Source organism: Procambarus clarkii, chromosome 69 (genome assembly GCF_040958095.1).
Source record: "Procambarus clarkii isolate CNS0578487 chromosome 69, FALCON_Pclarkii_2.0, whole genome shotgun sequence".
Lineage (NCBI taxonomy): Eukaryota > Metazoa > Arthropoda > Malacostraca > Decapoda > Cambaridae > Procambarus > Procambarus clarkii.
This window is the reverse complement of record NC_091218.1, coordinates 2,894,041-2,913,744: the sequence shown is the minus strand read 5'-3', so window position 1 is coordinate 2,913,744 and position 19,704 is coordinate 2,894,041.

Below are 19,704 nucleotides of genomic sequence, written 5' to 3'. Positions count from 1 at the left end.
GCAAATTCTGGCTCTCTGCGCGTATTCGCAGTATGAAATTGCGCCTTTTTTATACCCAACATATGCCAAGTACTGAAAGCGTCGTTTGGTCACATATGTCCCAATCCCCCCTTCAGTTTTCAAAATATCCCAAACATCCCAATATAGAGGCCTGAGCCATATTTTGGAGCCAAATTCTGGCTCTCTGCACGTATTCGCAGTTTGAAATTGCGACTTATTATCCCAACATATGCCAAGTACTGAAAGCGGCAATGAGTCACATTTTCCACAAACTCCCCTGCAGTTTTCAAAATATCCCAAACATCCCAATTTCGAGGCCTGAGCCATATTTTGTAGCCAAATTCAGACTCTCTGCACGTATTCGCGGTTTGAAATTACGAATTTTCATACCCAGCATATGCCAAGTACTGAAAGCGGAGTTTGGTCACATTTGTCCCAAACCTCCCTGCAGTTTTCAAAATATCTCGAACATCCCAATTTCGAGGCCTGAGCCATATTTTGAAGCCAAATTCTGGCTCTATGCACGTATTCGCAGTTTGAAATTACGACTTTTTATACCCAACATATGCCAAGTCCTGAAAGCCGCAGTGAGCGACATTTTGCACAAACTCTACTGCGGTTTTTGAAATATCTCATATATCCCAATTTCAAAGGCCTGAGCCATATTTTGGAGCCAAATTCTGGCTCTCTGCACGTATTCGCAGTTTGAAATTACGACTTTTTTATACGCAACATATGCCAAGTACTGAAAGCGGCGTTTGGTCACATTTGTCCCAAACCTCCCTGCAGTTTTCAAAATATCCCAAACATCCCAATTTCGAGTCCTGAGTCATATTTTGTAGCCAAATTCAGGCTCTCTGCACGTATTCGCAGTTTGAAATTACGACTTTTCATACACAGCATATGCCAAGTACTGAAAGCGGCAGTGAGTCACATTTTGCACAAACTCCCATGCAGTTTTCAAAATGTCCCGAATATCTCAATTTCGAGGCCTGAGCCATATTTTGGATCCAAATTCTGGCTCTCTGCATATATTTCCAGTTTGAAATTACGACTTTTTATACCCAACATACGCCAAGTACTGCAAGCGGCGTTAAGTCACATTTGTCCCAAACCTCCCTGCAGTTTTCAAAATATCCTAATTTCGAGGCCTGAGCCATATTTTGGAGCTAAATTCTGGCTCTCTGCACATAATCGCAGATTGATATTACGACTTTTTATACCCAACATATGCGAAGTTCTGAAAACGGCAGTGAGTTACATTTTGCACAAACTCCCCTGCAGTTTTCAAAATGTCCTAAAAACCCAATTTCGAGTCTTGAGCCATATTTTGGAGCCAAATTCTGGCTCTGTGCACGTATTCGCAGTTTGAAATTACGACTTTTTTATACCCAACATATGCCAAGTACTGAAACAGCGTTTGGTCACATTTGTCCCAAACCCCCCTGCAGTTTTCAAAATATCCCAAACATCCCAATTTCGAGGCCTGAGCCATATTTTGAAGCCAAATTCTGGCTCTATGCACGTATTCGCAGTTTGAAAATACGACTTTTTATACCCAACATATGCCAAGTCCTGAAAGCGGCAGTGAGCGACATTTTGCCCAAACTCCCATGCAGTTTTCGAAATATCCCAAACATCCCAATTTCGAGGCCTGAGCCATATTTTAAAGCCAAATTCTGGCTATATGCACGTATTCGCAGTTTGAAATTACGACTTTTTTATACCCAACATATGCCAAGTACTGAAAGCGGCATTTGGTCACATTAGTCCCAAACCCCCCTTGCAGTTTTCAAAATATCCCAAACATCCCAATTTCGAGGCCTGAGCCATATTTTAAAGCCAAATTCTGGCTCTATGCACGTATTCGCAGTTTGAAATTACGGCTTTTTATACCCATAATATGCCAAGTCCTGAAAGCGGCAGTGAGTGACATTTTGCACAAACTCCCCTGCAGTTTTCGAAATATCCGATATATCCCAATTTCGAGGCCTGAGCCATATTTTGGAGCCAAATTCTGGCTCTCTGCACGTATTCGCAGTTTGAAATTACGACTTTTTTATACCCAACATATGCCAAGTTTTGAAAGCGGCGTTTGGACACATTTGTCCCAATCCCCCCTGCAGTTTATAAAATATATCAAACATCGCAATTTCGAGGCCTGAGCCTTATTTTGGAGTTAAATTCAGGCTCTCTGCATGTATTCGCAGTTTGAAATTAAGACTTTTTATACTCAACATATAACAAGTGCTGAGAGCGGCAGTGAGTCACATTTTGCACAAACTCCCCTGCAGTTTTCAAAATATCCCAAATATCCCAATTTCAAGGCCTGAGCCAAATTTTGGATCCAAATTCTGGCTCTCTGCGCGTATTCGCAGTATGAAATTGCGCCTTTTTTATACCCAACATATGCCAAGTACTGAAAGCGGCGTTTGGTCACATATGTCCCAATCCCCCCTGCAGTTTTCAAAATATCCCAAACATCCCAATATAGAGGCCTGAGCCATATTTTGGAGCCAAATTCTGGCTCTCTGCACGTATTCGCAGTTTGAAATTGCGACTTAATATCCCAACATATGCCAAGTACTGAAAGCGGCAATGAGTCACATTTTCCACAAACTCCCCTGCAGTTTTCAAATTATACCAAACATCCCAATTTCAAGGCCTGAGCCATATTTTGGAGCCAAATTCTGGCTCTCTGCACGTATTGGCAGTTTGAAATTACGACTTTTTTATACCCAACATATGCCAAGTTTTGAAAGCAGCGTTTGGACACATTTGTCCCAATCCCCCCTGCAGTTTATAAAATATATCAAACATCGCAATTTCGAGGCCTGAGCCTTATTTTGGAGTTAAATTCAGGCTCTCTGCATGTATTCGCAGTTTGAAATTAAGACTTTTTATACTCAACATATAACAAGTGCTGAGAGCGGCAGTGAGTCACATTTTGCACAAACTCCCCTGCAGTTTTCAAAATATCCCAAATATCCCAATTTCAAGGCCTGAGCCAAATTTTGGATCCAAATTCTGGCTCTCTGCGCGTATTCGCAGTATGAAATTGCGCCTTTTTTATACCCAACATATGCCAAGTACTGAAAGCGGCGTTTGGTCACATATGTCCCAATCCCCCCTGCAGTTTTCAAAATATCCCAAACATCCCAATATAGAGGCCTGAGCCATATTTTGGAGCCAAATTCTGGCTCTCTGCACGTATTCGCAGTTGGAAATTATGACTTTTTTATACCCAGCATATGCCAAGTACTGAAAGTGGCAGTGAGTCACATTTTGCACATACTCCCCTGCAGTTTTCAAAATATCCCGAATATCTCAATTTCGAGGCCTGAGCCATATTTTGGATCCAAATTCTGGCTCTCTGCACATATTTCCAGTTTGAAATTACGACTTTTTATACCCAACATACGCCAAGTACTGAAAGCAGCGTTTGGTCACATTTGTCCCAAACCTCCCTGCAGTTTTCAAAATATCCCAATTTCGAGGCCTGAACCATATTTTGGAGCCAAATTCTGGCTCTCTGCACGTATTCGCAGTTTGATATTACGAATTTTTATACCCAACATATGCGAAGTTTTGAAAGCGGCAGTGAGTTACATTTTGCACAAAATCTTCTGCAGTTTTCAAAATGTCCTAAAAACCCAATTTTGAGTCCTGAGCCATATTTTGGAGTCAAATTCTTGCTCTGTGCACGTATTCGCAGTTTGAAATTACGATTTTTTATACCCAACATATGCCAAGTACTGAAAGCAGCGTTTGGTCAAATTTGTCCCAAACTCCCCCTGCAGTTTTCAAAATATCCCAATTTCGAGGCCTCAGCCATATTTTGGAGCCAAATTCTGGCTCTCTGCACGTATTCGCAGTTTGATATTACGACTTTTTATACCCAACATATGCGAAGTTCTGAAAACGGCAGTGAGTTACATTTTGCACAAACTACCCTGCAGTTTTCAAAATGTCCTAAAAACCCAATTTCGAGTCCTGAGGCATATTTTGGAGCCAAATTCTGGCTCTGTGCACGTATTCGCAGTTTGAAATTACGACTTTTTTATACCCAACATATGCCAAGTACGAAACAGCGTTTGGTCACATTTGTCCCAAACCCCCCCTGCAGTTTTCAAAATATCCCAAACATCCCAATTACGAGGCCTGAGCCATATTTTGAAGCCAAATTCTGGCTCTATGCACGTATTCGCAGTTTGAAATTACGACTTTTTATACCCAACATATGCCAAGTCCTGAAAGCGGCAGTGAGCGACATTTTGCCCAAACTCCCATGCAGTTTTCGAAATATCACAAACATCCCAATTTCGAGGCCTGAGCCATATTTTAAAGCCAAATTCTGGCTCTATGCACGTATTCGCACTTTGAAACTAAGACTTTTTATACCCAACATATGACAAGTACTGAGAGCGGCAGTGAGTCACATTTTGCACAAACTCCCCTGCAGTTTTCAAAATATCCCAAATATCCCAATTTCAAGGCCTGAGCCAAATTTTGGATGCAAATTCTGGCTCTCTGCGCGTATTCGCAGTATGAAATTGCGCCTTTTTTATACCCAACATATGCCAAGTACTGAAAGCGTCGTTTGGTCACATATGTCCCAATCCCCCCTTCAGTTTTCAAAATATCCCAAACATCCCAATATAGAGGCCTGAGCCATATTTTGGAGCCAAATTCTGGCTCTCTGCACGTATACGCAGTTTGAAATTGCGACTTATTATCCCAACATATGCCAAGTACTGAAAGCGGCAATGAGTCACATTTTCCACAAACTCCCCTGCAGTTTTCAAAATATCCCAAACATCCCAATTTCGAGGCCTGAGCCATATTTTGTAGCCAAATTCAGACTCTCTGCACGTATTCGCGGTTTGAAATTACGAATTTTCATACCCAGCATATGCCAAGTACTGAAAGCGGAGTTTGGTCACATTTGTCCCAAACCTCCCTGCAGTTTTCAAAATATCTCGAACATCCCAATTTCGAGGCCTGAGCCATATTTTGAAGCCAAATTCTGGCTCTATGCACGTATTCGCAGTTTGAAATTACGACTTTTTATACCCAACATATGCCAAGTCCTGAAAGCCGCAGTGAGCGACATTTTGCACAAACTCTACTGCGGTTTTTGAAATATCTCATATATCCCAATTTCAAAGGCCTGAGCCATATTTTGGAGCCAAATTCTGGCTCTCTGCACGTATTCGCAGTTTGAAATTACGACTTTTTTATACGCAACATATGCCAAGTACTGAAAGCGGCGTTTGGTCACATTTGTCCCAAACCTCCCTGCAGTTTTCAAAATATCCCAAACATCCCAATTTCGAGTCCTGAGTCATATTTTGTAGCCAAATTCAGGCTCTCTGCACGTATTCGCAGTTTGAAATTACGACTTTTCATACACAGCATATGCCAAGTACTGAAAGCGGCAGTGAGTCACATTTTGCACAAACTCCCATGCAGTTTTCAAAATGTCCCGAATATCTCAATTTCGAGGCCTGAGCCATATTTTGGATCCAAATTCTGGCTCTCTGCATATATTTCCAGTTTGAAATTACGACTTTTTATACCCAACATACGCCAAGTACTGCAAGCGGCGTTAAGTCACATTTGTCCCAAACCTCCCTGCAGTTTTCAAAATATCCTAATTTCGAGGCCTGAGCCATATTTTGGAGCTAAATTCTGGCTCTCTGCACATAATCGCAGATTGATATTACGACTTTTTATACCCAACATATGCGAAGTTCTGAAAACGGCAGTGAGTTACATTTTGCACAAACTCCCCTGCAGTTTTCAAAATGTCCTAAAAACCCAATTTCGAGTCTTGAGCCATATTTTGGAGCCAAATTCTGGCTCTGTGCACGTATTCGCAGTTTGAAATTACGACTTTTTTATACCCAACATATGCCAAGTACTGAAACAGCGTTTGGTCACATTTGTCCCAAACCCCCCTGCAGTTTTCAAAATATCCCAAACATCCCAATTTCGAGGCCTGAGCCATATTTTGAAGCCAAATTCTGGCTCTATGCACGTATTCGCAGTTTGAAATTACGACTTTTTTATACCCAACATATGCCAAGTACTGAAAGCGGCATTTGGTCACATTAGTCCCAAACCCCCCTTGCAGTTTTCAAAATATCCCAAACATCCCAATTTCGAGGCCTGAGCCATATTTTAAAGCCAAATTCTGGCTCTATGCACGTATTCGCAGTTTGAAATTACGGCTTTTTATACCCATAATATGCCAAGTCCTGAAAGCGGCAGTGAGTGACATTTTGCACAAACTCCCCTGCAGTTTTCGAAATATCCGATATATCCCAATTTCGAGGCCTGAGCCATATTTTGGAGCCAAATTCTGGCTCTCTGCACGTATTCGCAGTTTGAAATTACGACTTTTTTATACCCAACATATGCCAAGTTTTGAAAGCGGCGTTTGGACACATTTGTCCCAATCCCCCCTGCAGTTTATAAAATATATCAAACATCGCAATTTCGAGGCCTGAGCCTTATTTTGGAGTTAAATTCAGGCTCTCTGCATGTATTCGCAGTTTGAAATTAAGACTTTTTATACTCAACATATAACAAGTGCTGAGAGCGGCAGTGAGTCACATTTTGCACAAACTCCCCTGCAGTTTTCAAAATATCCCAAATATCCCAATTTCAAGGCCTGAGCCAAATTTTGGATCCAAATTCTGGCTCTCTGCGCGTATTCGCAGTACGAAATTGCGCCTTTTTTATACCCAACATATGCCAAGTACTGAAAGCGGCGTTTGGTCACATATGTCCCAATCCCCCCTGCAGTTTTCAAAATATCCCAAACATCCCAATATAGAGGCCTGAGCCATATTTTGGAGCCAAATTCTGGCTCTCTGCACGTATTCGCAGTTTGAAATTGCGACTTAATATCCCAACATATGCCAAGTACTGAAAGCGGCAATGAGTCACATTTTCCACAAACTCCCCTGCAGTTTTCAAATTATACCAAACATCCCAATTTCAAGGCCTGAGCCATATTTTGGAGCCAAATTCTGGCTCTCTGCACGTATTGGCAGTTTGAAATTACGACTTTTTTATACCCAACATATGCCAAGTTTTGAAAGCAGCGTTTGGACACATTTGTCCCAATCCCCCCTGCAGTTTATAAAATATATCAAACATCGCAATTTCGAGGCCTGAGCCTTATTTTGGAGTTAAATTCAGGCTCTCTGCATGTATTCGCAGTTTGAAATTAAGACTTTTTATACTCAACATATAACAAGTGCTGAGAGCGGCAGTGAGTCACATTTTGCACAAACTCCCCTGCAGTTTTCAAAATATCCCAAATATCCCAATTTCAAGGCCTGAGCCAAATTTTGGATCCAAATTCTGGCTCTCTGCGCGTATTCGCAGTATGAAATTGCGCCTTTTTTATACCCAACATATGCCAAGTACTGAAAGCGGCGTTTGGTCACATATGTCCCAATCCCCCCTGCAGTTTTCAAAATATCCCAAACATCCCAATATAGAGGCCTGAGCCATATTTTGGAGCCAAATTCTGGCTCTCTGCACGTATTCGCAGTTTGAAATTATGACTTTTTTATACCCAACATATGCAAAGTACTGAAAGCGGCGTTTGGTCATATTTGTCCCAAACCTCCCTGCAGTTTTCAAAATATCCCAAACATCCCAATTTCGACGCCTGAACCATATTTTGTAGCCAAATTCAGGCTCTCTGCACGTATTCGCAGTTTGAAATTACGACTTTTCATACCCAGCATATGCCAAGTACTGAAAGTGGCAGTGAGTCACATTTTGCACATACTCCCCTGCAGTTTTCAAAATATCCCGAATATCTCAATTTCGAGGCCTGAGCCATATTTTGGATCCAAATTCTGGCTCTCTGCACATATTTCCAGTTTGAAATTACGACTTTTTATACCCAACATACGCCAAGTACTGAAAGCAGCGTTTGGTCACATTTGTCCCAAACCTCCCTGCAGTTTTCAAAATATCCCAATTTCGAGGCCTAAACCATATTTTGGAGCCAAATTCTGGCTCTCTGCACGTATTCGCAGTTTGATATTACGAATTTTTATACCCAACATATGCGAAGTTTTGAAAGCGGCAGTGAGTTACATTTTGCACAAAATCTTCTGCAGTTTTCAAAATGTCCTAAAAACCCAATTTTGAGTCCTGAGCCATATTTTGGAGTCAAATTCTTGCTCTGTGCACGTATTCGCAGTTTGAAATTACGATTTTTTATACCCAACATATGCCAAGTACTGAAAGCAGCGTTTGGTCAAATTTGTCCCAAACTCCCCCTGCAGTTTTCAAAATATCCCAATTTCGAGGCCTCAGCCATATTTTGGAGCCAAATTCTGGCTCTCTGCACGTATTCGCAGTTTGATATTACGACTTTTTATACCCAACATATGCGAAGTTCTGAAAACGGCAGTGAGTTACATTTTGCACAAACTCCCCTGCAGTTTTCAAAATGTCCTAAAAACCCAATTTCGAGTCCTGAGGCATATTTTGGAGCCAAATTCTGGCTCTGTGCACGTATTCGCAGTTTGAAATTACGACTTTTTTATACCCAACATATGCCAAGTACGAAACAGCGTTTGGTCACATTTGTCCCAAAGCCCCCCTGCAGTTTTCAAAATATCCCAAACATCCCAATTACGAGGCCTGAGCCATATTTTGAAGCCAAATTCTGGCTCTATGCACGTATTCGCAGTTTGAAATTACGACTTTTTATACCCAACATATGCCAAGTCCTGAAAGCGGCAGTGAGCGACATTTTGCCCAAACTCCCATGCAGTTTTCGAAATATCACAAACATCCCAATTTCGAGGCCTGAGCCATATTTTAAAGCCAAATTCTGGCTCTATGCACGTATTCGCACTTTGAAATTACGACTTTTTATACCCATAATATGCCAAGTCCTGAAAGCGGCAGTGAGTGACATTTTGCACAAACTCCCCTGCAGTTTTCGAAATATCCGATACATCCCAATTTCGAGGCCTGAGCCATATTTTGGAGCCAAATTCTGGCTCTCTGCACGTATTCGCAGTTTGAAATTACGACTTTTTTATACCCAACATATGCCAAGTACGAAACAGCGTTTGGTCACATTTGCCCCAAACCCCCCCTGCAGTTTTCAAAATATCCCAAACATCCCAATTACGAGGCCTGAGCCATATTTTGAAGCCAAATTCTGGCTCTATGCACGTATTCGCAGTTTGAAATTACGACTTTTTATACCCAACATATGCCAAGTTTTGAAAGCAGCCTTTGGACACATTTGTCCCAATCCCCCCTGCAGTTTATAAAATATATCAAACATCCCAATTTCGAGGCCTGAGCCTTATTTTGGAGTTAAATTCAGGCTCTCTGCACGTATTCGCAGTTTGAAACTAAGACTTTTTATACCCAACATATGACAAGTACTGAGAGCGGCAGTGAGTCACATTTTGCTCAAACTCCCCTGCAGTTTTCAAAATATCCCAAATATCCCAATTTCAAGGCCTGAGCCAAATTTTGGATGCAAATTCTGGCTCTCTGCGCGTATTCGCAGTATGAAATTGCGCCTTTTTTATACCCAATATATGCCAAGTACTGAAAGCGGCGTTTGGTCACATATGTCCCAATCCCCCCTTCAGTTTTCAAAATATCCCAAACATCCCAATATAGAGGCCTGAGCCATATTTTGGAGCCAAATTCTGGCTCTCTGCACGTATTCGCAGTTTGAAATTGCGACTTATTATCCCAACATATGCCAAGTACTGAAAGCGGCAATGAGTCACATTTTCCACAAACTCCCCTGCAGTTTTCAAATTATACCAAACATCCCAATTTCGAGGCCTGAGCCATATTTTGGAGCCAAATTCTGGCTCTCTGCACGTATTCGCAGTTTGAAATTACGACTTTTTTATACCCAACATATGCGAAGTACTGAAAGCGGCGTTTGGTCACATTTGTCCCAAACCTCCCTGCAGTTTTCAAAATATCCCAAACATCCCAATTTCGAGGCCTGAGCCATATTTTGTAGCCAAATTCAGACTCTCTGCACGTATTCGCGGTTTGAAATTACGAATTTTCATACCCAGCATATGCCAAGTACTGAAAGCGGAGTTTGGTCACATTTGTCCCAAACCTCCCTGCAGTTTTCAAAATATCTCGAACATCCCAATTTCGAGGCCTGAGCCATATTTTGAAGCCAAATTCTGGCTCTATGCACGTATTCGCAGTTTGAAATTACGACTTTTTATACCCAACATATGCCAAGTCCTGAAAGCTGCAGTGAGCGACATTTTGCACAAACTCCACTGCGGTTTTCGAAATATCTCATATATCCCAATTTCAAAGGCCTGAGCCATATTTTGGAGCCAAATTCTGGCTCTCTGCACGTATTCGCAGTTTGAAATTACGACTTTTTTATACCCAACATATGCCAAGTACTGAAAGAGGCGTTTGGTCACATTTGTCCCAAACCTCCCTGCAGTTTTCAAAATATCCCAAACATCCCAATTTCGAGGCCTGAGCCATATTTTGTAGCCAAATTCAGGCTCTCTGCACGTATTCGCAGTTTGAAATTACGACTTTTCATACACAGCATATGCCAAGTACTGAAAGCGGCAGTGAGTCACATTTTCCACAAACTCCCCTGCAGTTTTCAAATTATACCAAACATCCCAATTTCGAGGCCTGAGCCATATTTTGTAGCCAAATTCAGGCTCTCTGCACGTATTCGCAGTTTGAAATTACGACTTTTCATACACAGCATATGCCAAGTACTGAAAGCGGCAGTGAGTCACATTTTGCACAAACTCCCCTGCAGTTTTCAAAATGTCCCGAATATCTCAATTTCGAGGCCTGAGCCATATTTTGGATCCAAATTCTGGCTCTATGCATATATTTCCAGTTTGAAATTACGACTTTTTATACCCAACATACGCCAAGTACTGAAAGCGGCGTTAAGTCACATTTGTCCCAAACCTCCCTGCAGTTTTCAAAATATCCCAATTTCGAGGCCTGAGCCATATTTTGGAGCCAAATTCTGGCTCTCTGCACGTAATCGCAGATTGATATTACGACTTTTTTTACCCAACATATGCGAAGTTCTGAAAACGGCAGTGAGTAACATTTTGCACAAACTCCCCTGCAGTTTTCAAAATGTCCTAAAAACCCAATTTCGAGTCCTGAGCCATATTTTGGAGCCAAATTCTGGCTCTGTGCACGTATTCGCAGTTTGAAATTACGACTTTTTTATACCCAACATATGCCAAGTACTGAAACATCGTTTGGTCACATTTGTCCCAAACCCCCCTGCAGTTTTCAAAATATCCCAAACATCCCAATTTCGAGGCCTGAGCCATATTTTGAAGCCAAATTCTGGCTCTATGCACGTATTCGCAGTTTGAAAATACGACTTTTTATACCCAACATATGCCAAGTCCTGAAAGCGGCAGTGAGCGACATTTTGCCCAAACTCCCATGCAGTTTTTGAAATATCCCAAACATCCCAATTTCGAGGCCTGAGCCAAATTTTAAAGCCAAATTCTGGCTATATGCACGTATTCGCAGTTTGAAATTACGACTTTTTTATACCCAACATATGCCAAGTACTGAAAGTGGCATTTGGTCACATTAGTCCCAAACCCCCCTTGCAGTTTTCAAAATATCCCAAACATCCCAATTTCGAGGCCTGAGCCATATTTTAAAGCCAAATTCTGGCTCTATGCACGTATTCGCAGTTTGAAATTACGGCTTTTTATACCCATAATATGCCAAGTCCTGAAAGCGGCAGTGAGTGACATTTTGCACAAACTCCCCTGCAGTTTTCGAAATATCCGATATATCCCAATTTCGAGGCCTGAGCCATATTTTGGAGCCAAATTCTGGCTCTCTGCACGTATTCGCAGTTTGAAATTACGACTTTTTTATACCCAACATATGCCAAGTTTTGAAACCGGCGTTTGGACACATTTGTCCCAATCCCCCCTGCAGTTTATAAAATATATCAAACATCCCAATTTCGAGGCCTGAGCCTTATTTTGGAGTTAAATTCAGGCTCTCTGCACGTATTCGCAGTTTGAAATTAAGACTTTTTATACCCAACATATAACAAGTACTGAGAGCGGCAGTGAGTCACATTTTGCACAAACTCCCCTGCAGTTTTCAAAATATCGCAAATATCCCAATTTCAAGGCCTGAGCCAAATTTTGGATCCAAATTCTGGCTCTCTGCGCGTATTCGCAGTATGAAATTGCGCCTTTTTTATACCCAACATATGCCAAGTACTGAAAGCGGCGTTTGGTCACATATGTCCCAATCCCCCCTGCAGTTTTCAAAATATCCCAAACATCACAATATAGAGGCCTGAGCCATATTTTGGAGCCAAATTCTGGCTCTCTGCACGTATTCGCAGTTTGAAATTGCGACTTAATATCCCAACATATGCCAAGTACTGAAAGCGGCAATGAATCACATTTTCCACAAACTCCCCTGCAGTTTTCAAATTATACCAAACATCCCAATTTCGAGGCCTGAGCCATATTTTGGAGCCAAATTTTGGCTCTCTGCACGTATTCGCAGTTTGAAATTACGACTTTTTTATACCCAACATATGCGAAGTACTAAAAGTGGCGTTTGGTCACATTTGTCCCAAACCTCCCTGCAGTTTTCAAAATATCCCAAACATCCCAATTTCGAGGCCTGAGCCATATTTTGTAGCCAAATTCAGACTCTCTGCACGTATTCGCGGTTTGAAATTACGACTTTTCATACCCAGCATATGCCAAGTACTGAAAGCCGCAGTGAGCGACATTTTGCACAAACTCCACTGCAGTTTTCGAAATATCTCATATATCCCAATTACGAGGCCCTGAACCATATTTTGGAGCCAAATTCTGGCTCTGGGCACGTATTTGAAGTTTGAAATTACGACTTTTTTATACCCAACATATGCCAAGTACTGAAAGCGGCGTTTGGTCACATTTGTCCCAAACCTCCCTGCAGTTTTCAAAATATCCCAAACATCCCAATTTCGAGCCCTGAGCCATATTTTGGAGCCAAATTCTGGCTCTCTGCACGTATTCGCAGTTTGAAATTACGACTTTTTTATACCCAACATATGCGAAGTACTGAAAGCGGCGTTTGGTCACATTTGTCCCAAACCTCCCTGCAGTTTTCAAAATATCCCAAACATCCCAATTTCGAGGCCTGAGCCATATTTTGTAGCCAAATTCAGACTCTCTGCACGTATTCGCGGTTTGAAATTACGAATTTTCATACCCAGCATATGCCAAGTACTGAAAGCGGAGTTTGGTCACATATGTCCCAATCCCCCCTGCAATTTTCAAAATATCTGGGACATCCCAATTTCGAGGCCTGAGCCATATTTTGGAGCCAAATTCTGGCTCTCTGCACGTATTCGCTGTTTCAAATTATGAGTTTTTATACCCAACATATACCAAGTACTGAAAGCGGCAGTGAGTCACATTTTGTACAAACTCCTCTGCAGTTTTCAAAATATCCCAAAAATCCCAATTTAGAGGCCTGAGACATATTTTGGATCCAAATTCTGGCTCTATGGACGTATTCGCAGTTTGAAATTACGACTTTTTATACCCAATATATGCCAAGTCCTGAAAGTGGCAGTGAGTCTCATTTTGCATAAACTCCCCTGCAGTTTTCAAAATATCCCAAACATCCCAATTTCGAGGCCTGAGCCATATTTTGGTGCCAAATTCTGGCTCTCTGTACGTATTCTCATTTTGAAATTGCGCCTTTTTTATACCCAACATATGCCAAGTACTGAAAGCGGCGTTTGGACACATTTGTCCCAATACATCCTGCAGTTTCAAAATATCCCAAACATTCCAATTTCGAGGCCTGAGCCATATTTTGGAGCCAAATTCTGGCTCTCTGCACGTATTCGCAGTTTAAAATTACGACTTTTTATACCCAACATATGCCAATTACTGAAAGCGGCAATGAGTCACATTTTGCATAAACTCCCCTGTAGTTTAAAAAATATCCCAAATATCTCAATTTCGAGGCCTGAGCTATATTTTGGAGCCAAATTCTGGCTCTCTGCACGTATTCGCTGTTTGAAATTACGACTTTTTATACCCAACATATGCCAAGTTCTGATAGCGGCAGTGAGTCACATTTTGCACAAACTCCCCTGCAGTTTTCAAAATATCCCAAACAACCCAATTTCGAGGCCTAGGCCGTATTTTGGAGCCAAATTCTGACTCTCTGGACTTATTCGCAGTTTGAAATTACGACCTTTTTATTCCCAACATATGCGAAGTACAGAAAACGGCGTTTGGTCACATTTGTACCTAACCTCCCTGCAGTTTTCGAAATATCCCAAATATCTCAATTTCGAGGCCTGAGCCATATTTTGGAGCCAAATTCTGGCTCTCTGCACGTATTCGCAGTTTGAAATTACGACTTTTTATACCCAACATATGCCAAGTACTGCAAGCAGCGTTGGTCACATTTGTCCCAAACCTCCCTGCAGTTTTCAAAATATCTCAAACAGCCCAATATCGAGGCCTGAGCCATATTTTGGAGCCAAATTCTGGCTCTCTGCACGTATTCGCAGTTTGAAATTACAACTTTTTATACAAAACATATGCAAAGTAATGAAAGCGGCGTTTGGTCATATTTGTCCCAAGCACCCCCGCAGTTTTCAAAATATCCCAAACATTCCAATTTCGAGGCCTGAGCCATATTTTGGAGCCAAATTCTTACTCTATGCACTTATTCGAAGTTTGAAATTACGACTTTTTTTTACCCAACATATGCCAAGTACTGAAAGCGGCGTTTGGTCATATTTGTCCACAACCCCCCACGCAGTTTTCAAAATATCCCAAACATCCCAATTTCGAGGCCTGAGCCATATTTTGGAGCCAAATTCTGGCTCTATGCACGTGTTCGCAGTTTGAAATTTCGACTTTTTATACCCAACATATGCGAAGTACTGAAAGCGGCAGTTAGTCACATTTTGCATAAACTCCCCTGTAGTTTAAAAAATATCCCAATTTCAAGGCCTGAGCCATATTTTGGAGCCAAACTCAGCCTCTCTGCACGTATTCTCAGTTTGAAATTACGACTTTTTATACCCAACATATGCCAAGTACTGCTAGCGGCGTTGGACACATTTGTCCCAAACCTCCCTGCAGTTTTCAAAATATCCCAAACATCCCAATTTCAATGCCTGAGCCATATTTTGGACCCAAATTCTGGCTCTCTGCACGTATTCGCAATTTGAAATTACGACTTTTTATACGAAACAAATGCAAAGTAACGAAAGCGGCGTTTGGTCATATTTGTCCCAAACCCCCCCGCAGTTTTCAAAATATCCCAAACATCCCAATTTCGAGGCCTGAGACATATTTTGAAGCCAAATTCTGGCTCTCTAAACGTATTCGCAGTTTGAAATTACTGCTTTTTATACCCAACATATGCCAAGTACTGAAAGCGGCAGTTAGTCACATTTTGAATAAACTCCCCTGTAGTTTAAAAAATATCCCAAATATCCCAATTTCGAGGCCAGAGCTATATTCTGGAGCCAAACTCTGGCTCTCTGCACGTATTCGCAGTTTGAAATTACGACTTTTTATACCCAACATATGCCAAGTACTGAAAGCGACGTTTGAAAATATTTGTCCCAAACCCCCCCTGCAGTTTTCAAAATATCCCAAACATCCTAATTTCGAGGCCTAAGCCATATTTTAGAGCCAAATTGTGGCTCTTTGCACGTATTCGCATTATGATATTACGACTTTTTATACCCAACATATGCCAAGTCCTGAAAGCGGCAGTGAGTCATATTTTGCACAAACTCCCCTGCAGTTTTCAAAATATCCCAAACATCCTAATTTCGAGGCCTGAGCCATATTTTAGAGCCAAATTGTGGCTCTTTGCACGTATTCGCATTATGATATTATGACTTTTTATACCCAACATATGCCAAGTCCTGAAAGCGGCAGTGAGTCATATTTTGCACAAACTCCCCTGCAGTTTTCAAAATATCCCAAACATCCCAATTTCGAGGCCTGAGCCAAATTTTGGAGCCAAATTCTGGCTCTCTGCACGTATTCGCAGTTTGAAATTACGACTTTTTTATACCCAACATATGCGAAGTACTGAAAGCGGCGTTTGGTCATATTTGTCCCAAACCTCCCTGCAGTTTTCAAAATTTCCCAAACATCCCAATTTCGAGGCCTGAGCCATATTTTGGAGCCAAATTCTGGCTCTCTGCACGTATTCGCAGTTTGAAATTACGACTTTTTTATGCCCAACATATGCGAAGTACTGAAAGCGGCGTTTGGTCATATTTGTCCCAAACCCCCTCGCAGTTTTCAAAATATCCCAAACATCCCAATTTCGAGGCCTGAGCCATATTTTGGAGCCAAATTCTGGCTCTCTACACGTATTCGCAGTTTGAAATTACGACTTTTTATACGAAACATATGCCAAGTACTGAAAGCGGCGTTTGGTCACATTTGTCCCAAACCTCCCTGCAGTTTTCAAAATATCCCAAACATCCCAATTTCGAGGCCTGAGCCATATTTTGGAGCCAAATTCTGGCTCTCTGCACGTATTCCCAGTTTGAAATTACGACTTTTTTATACCCAACATATGCGAAGTACTGAAAGCGGCGTTTGGTCATATTTGTCCCAAACCCCCTCGCAGTTTTCAAAATATCCCAAACATCCCAATTTCGAAGCCTGAGCCATATTTTGGAGCCAAATTCTGGCTCTATGCACGTATTCGCTGTTTGAAATTACGACTTTTTATACCCAACATATGCCAAGTACTGTAAGTGGCAGTGAGTCACATTTTGCACAAACTCTCCTGCAGTTTTTCGAAATATCCCAAATATCCCAATTTCGAGGCCTGAGCAATATTTTGGAGCCAAATTCTGGCTCTCTGCGCGTAATCGCAGTTTGATATTACGACTTTTTTATACCCAACATATGCTAACTGCTCATAGCGGCAGAGTCACATTTTGCACAAACTCCCTTGCAGTTTTCAAAATATCCCAAACATTTCAATTTCGAGGCCTGAGCCATATTTTGGAGCCAAATTCTGGCTCTATGCACGTTTTCGCAGTTTGATATTATGGCTTTTTATTCCCAACATATGCCAAGTTCTGACAGAGGAAGTGAGTCACATTTTGCACAAACTCCCCTACAGTTTTCAATATATCCCAAACATCCCAATTTCGAGGCCTAGGCCATATTTTGGAGCCAAATTCTGGCTCTCTGCACGTATTCGCAGTTTGAAATTACGCCCTTTTTATACCCAACATATGCGAAGTACTGAAAGCGGCATTTGGTCACATTTGTCCCAAACCTCCCTGCAGTTTTCAAAATATCCCAAACATCCCAATTTCGAGGCCTGAGCCATATTTTGGAGAAAAATTCTGGCTCTCTGCTCGCAATCGCAGTTTGATATTACGACTTTTTTATACCCAACATATGCCTACTACTGATAGCGGCAGAGTCACATTTTGCACAAACTCCCCTGCAGTTTTCAAAATATCCCAAACATCCCAATTTCGAGGCCTGAGCCATATTTTGGATCCAAATTCTGCCCCTCTACACGTATTCGCAGTTTGAAATTACGACTTTTTATACGAAACATATGCCAAGTACTGAAAGTGGCGTTTGGTCACATTTGTCCCAAACCTCCCTGCAGTTTTCAAAATATCCCAAACATCCCAATTTCAAGGCCTGAGCCATATTTTGGAGTCAAATTCTGGCTCTCTGCACGTATTCGCAGTTTGAAATTACGACTTTTTTATACCCAACATATGCGAAGTACTGAAAGCGGACGTTTGGTCATATTTGTCCCAAACCCCCTCGCAGTTTTCAAAATATCCCAAACATCCCAATTTCGAGGCCTGAGCCATATTTTGGAGCCAAATTCTGGCTCTATGCACGTATTCGCTGTTTGAAATTACGACTTTTTATACCCAACATATGCCAAGTACTTAAAGTGGCAGTGAGTCACATTTTGCACAAACTCTCCTGCAGTTTTCGAAATATCCCAAATATCCCAATTTCGAGGCCTGAGCAATATTTTGGAGCCAAATTCTGGCTCTCTGCGCGTAATCGCAGTTTGATATTACGACTTTTTTATACCCAACATATGCCAACTGCTGATAGCGGCAGATTCACATTTTGCACAAACTCCCCTGCAGTTTTCAAAATATCCCAAACATCCCAATTTCGAGGCCTGAGCCATATTTTGGAGCCAAATTCTGGCTCTCTGCACGTATTCGCAGTTTGAAATTACGAATTTTTATACGAAACATATGCCAAGTACTGAAAGCGGCGTTTGGTCACATTTGTCCCAAAATATCCCACATTTGTCCACATTTGTCATTATCATCACATTTGTCCCATTTGTCCCAAAATTTGTCCCAAAATATGGCCTAGGCCATATTTTGGAGCCGAAACATATGCCAAGTACTGAAAGCGGCGTTTGGTCACATTTGTCCCAAACCTCCCTATTTTGGAGCGAAACCTATCCCTATTTTGGAGCGAAACATATGCCAAGTACTGAAAGCGGCGTTTGGTCACATTTGTCCCAAACCTCCCTGCAGTTTTCAAAATATCCCAAACATCCCAATTTCGAGGCCTGAGCCATATTTTGGAGCCAATTCTGGCTCTATGCACGTTTTCGCAGTGTGATATTATGGCTTTTATTCCCAACATATGCCAAGTTGAGTCAGCGGCAGTGAGTCTCATTTTGCACAAACTCCCCAACAGTTTTCAAAATATCCCAACATCCCAATTTCGAGGCCTAGGCCATATTTTGGAGCCAAATTCTGGCTCTCTGCACGTATTCGCAGTTTGAAATTACGCCCTCTTTATACCCAACATATGCGAAGTCCTGAAAGCGGCATTTGGTCACATTTGTCCCAAACCTCCCTGCAGTTTCAAAATATCCCAAACATCCCAATTTCGAGGCCTGAGCCATATTTTGGAGCCCAATTCTGGCTCTCTGCACGTATTCGCAGTTTGAAATTACGACTTTTTATACCCAACATATGCCAAGTACTGAAAGCGGCTGTTAGTCACATTTTGCATAAACTCCCCTGTAGTTTAAAAAATATCTCAAATATCCCGATTTCAAGGCCTGAGCTATATTTTGGAGCCAAACCCTGCCTCTCTGCACGTATTCGCAGTTTGAAATTACGACTTTTTATAACCAACATATACCAAGTCCTAAAGTGGCAGTGAGTCACATTTTGCACAAACTCCCCTGCAGTTTTCGAAATATCCCAAACATCTCAATTTCGAGGCCTGAGCCATGTTTTGGAGCCAAATTCTGGCTCTCCGAACGTATTCGCAATATGAAATTACGGACTTTTTATACGAAACATATGCAAAGTAAAGAAAGCGGCGTTTGGTCATATTTGTCCCAAACCCCCCCCTGCAGTTTTCAAAATATCCCAAACATCCCAATTTCGAGGCCTGAGACATATTTTGAAGCCAAATTCTGGCTCTATGCACGTAATCCGCAGTTTGAAGTTACGACTTTTTATACATCTCATATGCCAAGTACTGAAAGCGACGTTTGGAAATATTTGTCCCAAACCCCCCCTGCAGTTTTCAAAATATCCCAAACATCCTAATTTCGAGGCCTAAGCCATATTTTAGAGCCAAATTGTGGCTCTTTGCACGT